Source organism: Anomalospiza imberbis, chromosome 2 (assembly GCF_031753505.1).
Source record: "Anomalospiza imberbis isolate Cuckoo-Finch-1a 21T00152 chromosome 2, ASM3175350v1, whole genome shotgun sequence".
NCBI classification, from domain to species: Eukaryota; Metazoa; Chordata; class Aves; order Passeriformes; family Viduidae; genus Anomalospiza; species Anomalospiza imberbis.
Genome location: NC_089682.1, coordinates 8,309,394 through 8,317,715, shown reverse-complemented (window position 1 = coordinate 8,317,715; position 8,322 = coordinate 8,309,394). Strand labels below are relative to the sequence as shown.

Below are 8,322 nucleotides of genomic sequence, written 5' to 3'. Positions count from 1 at the left end.
AGCCATGGCTCCTCATCTTGCATTTAATATTTCCCATGTCTGATGGATGCAAAGTACTTTCTTTTGTTTCTGTTTTGTCCTGGTTTTTAACTTCTTTTATTTGCTGAACCTGTGTATCTTCTAAGTAGAAGTAACCCCCTCTGGAAATTCAGATTTTAATGGTACAGATTTTCTGCAATGGAGCACTGCCTTGATAACCATTTAGTATGTAGACCAGGAAGCCATTAATAGTGAGCAACAAAGAGGAAAGAAGATTACTACCTTTTAATCTTTCATTTATTCTGTGGGTAGCTAATAATTACTTAGACATTATGGCCAGTTACTATTAATTGCTAAGTTTCACAAAGCCCTCTTTCTATAGTCTTTAAAAACAGTGAAGGAAATGACGTATCTAATAGAAAAAAGTAGTTTCTGAGGGTAAAGTCACAGAAATCCTAGACCAGATGATAAAGGTTTCTAGGTATCTGCTGCTTACTAAAACCAGTGAAAAGTAGACAATATTCATGCCCTTCCTAATCTAAATCCTCATGACTACACCACTTGCTGTTGAGTGGTATAATGGTAGGAACCTGAGATGAAATTAAAGTCTCCATCAAGGGGGCATAAAATATTTCTCTCTAGTTGTTTTTATTTTTAAACCAGAATTTCAGGACAGACATTCTCTTCCCATTGCTGCAGTGTTAATCAAAGCCGTATTTTCAGCTCTGATAACAGTAGGAAGAAAAAAAAAGAAGAAGAAAAAAAAGAAGAAGAAAAAAAAAAAAGTGTGGCAAACCAGCTGTGACTTACTTGCTAGGTATCAAAAGCCATGGAATAAACCACAGAACATCTGTATCTTCAGCTGTCATTTCAGGGAGCAACCCTCTCCTTCTGCCAGCCAGCAAGAGGTGTGTACAGCCACGACAGCAAACTGGTGTGTACAGTCAGAGCTGGTCTGGAGCAAGAGACGGTGCCCAAGCTGCCCAGGCTGTTTCTGGCTCTGCTAAAGGCTCGGTGAGAGCACGAGTGAGCTGCTCACAGCAGCAGCAGGGCCCAAAGTCTCTGCAGGCACAAATCACCTGTGTTACGTTCTGTGAGGGGTTTGCTGTGGGTTTTCACTGCAGGTGGTGCCCGGTCTCCTGTGTGCTCTGTAGGTTTAGCTTGAACAGGCTGGGCATGCAGGTCAGTCCAGAAGAGCTCAGACCTGCTGGTCTTCCAGGTAAGCTGCAAAATCTGCCCCTTATCCTTGGCTTTCAGCAAGGGAGGGGAAATGGAAGAGTAGTGATTGGCAGGAGGAAAACCGCTGCTGGGTGAGAGCTTTCTGTCATTGTCTCTTTTAATTTCACCATCACTAGCTATGTCAGAGAGTTTAAATATGAGCAATGGTGTTGTTCAGTATTGTCAAGGGCATGCAGAGCCCCAGCCCAGTATCTAAATGAAATCCTCTGAAAAATGACTAAACAGGATTAGCATGGCCTGAGTGCAGATACAACACACCTGCATGCTCATGAATCATCCACAGCCACGTGCAGAGGCCCCCACCAAAACCAGCAGAATAAACTGGTGTTGGCAGAGCAGGATCCAGCCCTTTCTCCATGCAGAGCATTCACTGTAGTTGTTTGTGAGGGCAAACACAGCCCTGGAAAGGTGTTCCCACCTCTTCCAGACAGCTGAGCAAGCTGGGGAGCGTGGCAGGGATGGTGTGGGGCAGGGGGCTGACCCTGCATCTGCTCCCTGCTGCTGGGGTTGGCTGCAGGGGCTCTGGGGGCTCCTGAGCCTCAAAGCAATCCCATGGTGTGGATGAAATCCCTCTCTGTGCCAACACCTGGAAGCCAAGGAGGAAGGAGGGGAACTCTCCCAGGCTCATGGTCCTGCTGCAGCGGAGATCTGGTGCCACAGGGAGCTGGTGTCACAGGCAGAGCGCTCCTGGGGCATGGACAGGAGTGTGGGGCTGGGCCACCTTATGGCACCACAGTTGCCTTTTTTCAGGGTGAGAGGAAAGAGATCCCAACAAAATCTGTCAGCCCACACCCCAAATGCCCCTCTGCTGCCTTGCACCAGATCCTCCCAGCAGAGACAATGGGGTATGTCTAGAAGACACATTAACTGTGAGAGACCCCATACCTCGCAGACAGAACCTGTCCACCCCAGCAGCCAGGAGGCACAGGAACACGCCTCTCCTGCCTGGCTTCTGAGGACAACCCACAAGCAGGAGACAGGAAGGTTCCTGGCAGAGCTGCTCCAAGCTTTGAGTGCAGCAGGTTTTCCTGCAGGAAAGCTTTCATGGCTGCACACCTCCTGCTTTAGACAATGGTACAAATTCTCCCCAGGGGTCACCTGAAGCAGCACCCTGTTGCATCTGCCCACCTCAGGCTGGGACTAGAAGCCCAGCCCTTGGAATGTGATGAGGATTCCCCACAGCTACCTGTGATCCAAAGCTCATCTAGAGCTGTCACTTGGAGGGAACATCAAGGATGACAAGAAGAGCTTCTGCCACTACAGTAGCAAAAATGGCTAAGCAGAGAAATGTAGGCCCATTGCTGAAGAGGGAAAGTGATTTAATGGCATGGGAACAGAGAAGGCTGAGGTAATCAGTGCTTTCTCTAGCTCAGTCTTCATCAACAAGGTCTTTCAGGACTCTGGGCACAGAGGAAAACTACCAGCAAGAAGAGTGGTATTGACTCAGGGATTGCCTGAGACGTCTCTTCAAGTCCATGAGACTCAACAGTTGCATCCAAGAGTTCCACAAGAGTTGGCCCATGGCACCATCACTCTCTAACATTTTCCAAACACTGTGGAGGTCCAGGGATTTCCCTGACAACTAAAGGCAAATGTGATGGCCCTTCCATACCTACAGAAAGGGAGCTGGGAACTTCACTGGTCTGTGTGGCAGGAAAACTTGACACACCATGAAAGAAGAGAGATCAGATTAGATGCAAAGGTGGGGAAAAATTGCCATGAGGACAGTCCAGCAGTGGAGCAGGCAGCCCAGGAGGCTCTGCAGGCTCCACCCTGGGAGGTTTCAAGTTCCAACCTGACACAGCCCTGAGCAGCTTGGTCTGGTCTGGGGGTGACCCTGCTCTGAGCCTCTCAGGGTCATGCCCAGCCTGAATTATGCTATGTTCCCATGCTGAGTTGAATTGGATAGCAATGGTAGGAAATTAAAAATACAGAAATATAATCCTACTGTTGACACAAATAACCCAAATTCTCGAGTGCTATCATTCTCTGTCTGTTCTGACTTATGCAGGAATCCAGACTAGCTCTGATCTATCCTAAATGCCCTTTTGCCAGTCTGAAGTCTTAGGGCTGCTACTACTGAGAAAAGAGTCAGATGTGTACAAAGCAAGTGCAAAGGCTGGCTGTTTCTGTGGGGAGCCAGTCACATCACCTCCACTCCTTTTCCAGCTCTCTTTCCCTCCTCTCCCTCTCTCATTGCTCCTACAGTAAGTACCCAAACATGAAAACAAGCCCCCAGGACTCATCTTAGAGGCTCTGTGTCCCACATCTCCCTGTCCCCTCCACTCCCTAAACCTAGAGGGACTTCTGCCAGAGTCTCTTGGGTGGTAATATCAGTGCCCTCCAGCAACTGCAAGTTGAGCAGTCTAATGATATTAAAGCTCCTTTCACCCTCCTTCCTAGCTTAGGCTAAGCACAGCTCAGCGAGCCATCAGGAACAGCAACATCATCATGAGCAGAGAGATGACCAGAGAGATGATTTTGAGGGAAGGCTACAGTAACCTCAAGCTTAGAAAAGATGCTTGAACTCCCCTTTTAAGTGGTCACGGAAGCTATTTTCATCTTCAGCTGCTGCAGATTTGTTCCTGGGATGGTGGCTGCAGCGAGTGGCTGACATAGACCTGAGAATCAATCAAAAGTAATTGAAACAGAAGAGGCTCAGCAATCAACCTATTAGGTTGCTGGAGCCAGAAAAATGCTGCTATGAGGAGCCAGAGAAAGGGGAACCGACTTCCCTTCTGAAAACTTAATGTGAGGAAGAAGCTTCAGCTGCGCCGTCTTTTCTTACAAGAAGAATAAAAATCTGTGGAATTCTCCTTCTGTGTAGTTTTATTCCATTTAATAGGAAGGGGGGGAAGGAAAGAAACCATTAAATCCTTATCTGTAAAAAAAAAGCCATCTCATTCTCTTTTCTTTCCTCATTCCCCCCCCTCCATATGCAATAAAATGATTCTTTGCTCCCAATTGTTGTCTGCTGTGGCAGCAGTTGGAATGAGCCTTGTTTTTCTTCACTTCACTGCTCCTCACCGGAGGACTTCGCTGGCTGCAGCAACCTATTAAACTGGTTGCTGGCTGTCATGGTCTCTTCTGTCAGAGTGGGAGCTGCTGCCAGAGTCCAGTTATTTCCAAATGCCTGCACGAATCAGCTCCTGAAAAGCCAGACCTCAGAGCCGCCGACAAGAGCATGAGCTGAAGTGTTAGGGGGTTGCCAACCTCCAGTAATTAACAGCATACACCCCTCCACCATCCCTCACCCAGATTTCACAACCTTCTGGCAGGTGCCCCAGGGGGATTTTCAGCAGTGAGCTTAAATATTTCATCTAAATCATTAGAGCAAAAAAGAAAAATTAAATGTGATCTTTAAAAAGGAGGAGGAAATCTTAACCACTTGCTTTCTTGATAAGACATAAGCAAAGAGAAAATGTAGCAGCAAGAGTTCAAATTTGGAAAGGACTGCTGTGCATGCTGGTGAGCAATACCTCACCTGGCTTCTCAGAGATGAAATCTGAGGGGCCAGCCAGTCCTCTCTCCCCCACAGGTATCGTTCTGAGGTGCATTACTTTGCTTACAGAGGATGTACTGACTTGACCCTGATACCAGAGACTCTTGTTGACTCTGAATTCCGCACAACACATCCCTGGTCAGATGCAGTTATGAAACACAATAACCCCTGTTACTGTCTGGATGAGCCCTCCCCCCACACCAATCTCTAATTACTCAAGGACAAAACAAAGTTTCTCCTTTCTGCCTCACCTAGAAAATACAGCAGGGCAGGGAACAGGGAATAGGTTTAATATCATGATTGAGGCTGGAATGGGAGCCAACCAGTTGACCAAGGGGATTTGGCTTTGGTTCTGGGGTGACTAGAGCGCTTGTTCTCACCAAGGAAAGGCTGAGTGCACCGTGCCTACATGATCCTGGCAGTCCTCTACTCCAGGGACTGTTCCTGTGGAGGGGACACTCACAACAGTGAGGTTTGATCAGGGCAGTTTTAAATGATGGGTTTTAAAGAATCAGAGGGAAATATGTCCTGGGCTCTACAGAGCAGCGCTCCAAGTTTTATCCGTACTTACTGTTTTCTGAGGTACCACTAAAAATGTCTGGGCAAAGTGCAGGTTTGGAGACCTTAGCAATTCACACCTGCACCCAGACAGTGCCTGTGCTACAGTATAAACACTGTCCAGATTCACCATCCAGCACAATTTATGTGAGGGATGTGCTCTCCCTGCGGGCTTAAGCAATAACACTCCAAACACACCTTCAGAAAGACTATTGCTTTCATGAAAGGTTTTCATGAAATACAGGGGTGAGAAAAGGGGGTATGAGAAATTAGAGGCTGAAATTGTGTCCTAACACTGCTAAGAGGGAAAAAAATCAATTTTTTTCCCACTAACCCCCTATAGCAGTACTTGATCCAGTATTACCCTCCTCCCAGGGATCAAAGATGATGATGCCATGCAGGAGTAATGCTGGAGTAATAAAGGAGCTTATAACTGCAGAAGAGCTGTGACCTAAAGCAAGCCTCCCCTGCAGATGCTGAGTCATCAGAAATGTGATGCCCTCCAGCCATTATCTAAGAACAGCATCTGAAAGAGAGAGGGGTGACTAGACCAGGGTTGGGAGCTGGGACAGTCCAAATTCTGATGATGGTTCTGATATGTCCCTCACATGAACCTGGGGAGTAGTTAATAGGACTCAGATGTTCAGATGTTCTTAACTTCTGTCACACAAAACCCCTCAAATGTACCATGGGTACTTGAATCCTCAAAAAAAACCCATTATGTTTAACCTTCTGAACAGAGGCAGAAGAGGAATTAAGGTTAGTATTTGTAATGTGCTTTTCAGAAGAAAACAGACTGAGTACTGCTTCTAATTCTTCATTACTTTATGCAGTAGAAAGCAAAAAGATATAAAAATGAACAGCAGGATTGGACTGGTTATTAGTATTGGGAGTGTGGTTGGGTCACTTCTGGGTTTTTATGGGTACTTCTATCAAATAAATGGATGGATTATATGCACCATGAAGGAATAATTCTGGACATGTGATGTTGGTTCCATAAAAGGGACACTCTCAAAGGACATGCAAAGCCCTTTAAACTTCCCAGGATTAGCACTGAGTGACCTAATATCTCCTCCCACCACTGGTGCCTAACACTTTAGAGAAATTTATGCACAGAATGTGACAACTTGTCATGAAATGCTCAACTTCATCTATCCCATTTTCCTGTAGAGTTCTCTGCATAATATATAAACAGAGGGGGGTGGGGGAAATCTCTCTGAAAGCTCCTGCCAACTCACATCTATTTCATTCTTTTCTTTTGAAAAGAAACCTATTCCAGATGGTTTATCATTAGAACTTTTTTTAATCTCTGACGTTGTGAAAAAACAGGAAAGAACAGAAATCTGTGTGGTCAGTTCTAGCACAGCCTGGAAGCCCTCCTGAAAATCTCTCACACTGAGCCTGGGGCTGTGGATACGTGTCCACTGCAGGGACAAGTGGACTGCCCCAGGTCAATAGAAGCAGCCACCAGATATTGCTGACAGGGCAGGATTTGGGCCAGCCTGTGACTGGGCAATCTGTTTTTCTGTCCTCCAAGATCTCACTCTTCCCAGGGCTTGGGCACCCACTGTACCACAGAAGCAAACATGCTCAGACAGAAAGGTCATTCCTGCTGTGACCTGGGCAAGCTGTTCCCCGTCTATATGGAGTCTCCCGTGGCACCCTACAATCAACGCAGGGCACAGGAGCTGCAGTATCTCCCCCTGGGCTGCACGCCCTCCTGGGTGTCAGGACTGCAGCTGGGCACACAGCCAGCTCGCTGAGGGATGTTTGAAGCAAGGCCTCTGAGACAAACCTCTGCTTTCAATAAAGTGCCACAGGATTTTTAATGCCCATGCAGAGCAGGCAGCTGTTACCCAAAGGACATTCTCCACCCTAAAATTACATGGAAATTATTTGCCTCTGAAGCTATGTTTAGCCTACAGAGATTCAAACATATAATTCTAGGATATCTAGTTATTTGATTAAAATGCTAATATAGCCACCTCACAGCTAATGCTGCCAACCAACCGGCCTCCCTAGGGCAGCGCTGTGTGTTTGCTTTTCGTGTCTCTCTCTAAGCCAGAGTCTCACCCTAAATCGGGCTGCTCTAAGCCCAGGGGTTCAGCCTCCCCAGCACAGTGACTCAGAAAAACAGCCAGCTCAGAGCTGGAGAGGATGCACAGAGATTTGCCCAATGCCTCATTCCAAGCAGTTTCCCTCTCCTGCTAGGAGCTGCCAGGCAGCAGCAGTGGTGGAAGGTTCTTGAGGAAGGTGTGCATGCTGAGGAGGTGCACCCCTTCTACTGAGAAACTGATTTTTTTTTTTTTTTTTAAGAGGAGCAGCTAAATAAGTGAATGGGAGCCATGAGCTTTCCCCCAGAACTTTTCTTAATTGCCTTTTGCTCACTGTCACTACAAGGACTGGGAATTGTGCCGTCAACATATTCCCTGTGAAGAAAAGCTCCCATTTCATCCAAAATTTCCTCTGTCCAAATTGATTTAAAATTTCTAGTTTGTCAAGGTTAATTATTTCCACTGAAAATCCAGGTGCCAAGATGCTCAAAACCAATATCATGTAGAAGGAACTCGCTGCACATCATTTTAAGCCCCTGCTATGAACAAACATCCCTTCATCCTACATCCTTTTCCCACCTCAGGGTCTCAGCAAAGCACAATGCCACAGCAAAAAATCAGTACTTCCTGATTTTTTGATAAATAGACCTAGGTCCTTCTCCTAACGATTTCTGGAGTTTGTAAAAGTTGCTATTCATTTTGCTGAGAGGGCACAGAAAGGATGACCATCCTGATAGTGCCAGTCCTAATGATCCAGCCTGAGTGCTGGGACTGAGCACAAGGCCAGGGATGCTCTGCACTTCACTGTCCATGTCAGTATAAGCTGCCTCATTTCTGGCTCCACAGGAATCAGCAGAGAGTCTGAGGGGGCACTTTTTTCAGAGGAACAAGGAGGGGAAGGATGAATGTACATGCCTGATTAGTTACAGGCAATTAAACATGTCTAGCTTCCCCTTGCCTCTCATCCCTAACCTCCAGCCACTGGAACAG

At 46.7% G+C, this 8,322-nt stretch overlaps 1 long non-coding RNA gene across 2 annotated transcripts; it reads left to right on the top strand.

Moving 5' to 3' along the window:
• Positions 1-1,021: 1,021 nt before the first annotated feature.
• LOC137468246 (uncharacterized) lies at positions 1,022-4,034 on the top strand. Of its 2 annotated transcripts, XR_010995827.1 has the most exons (3): positions 1,022-1,198; positions 2,111-2,566; positions 3,622-4,034. It is a non-coding gene; the product is annotated as an uncharacterized lncRNA (long non-coding RNA). The 2 variants fall into 2 exon arrangements; XR_010995826.1 differs by lacking the exon at positions 1,022-1,198 and having other exon boundaries at positions 1,931-2,566.
• Positions 4,035-8,322: the final 4,288 nt, after the last annotated feature.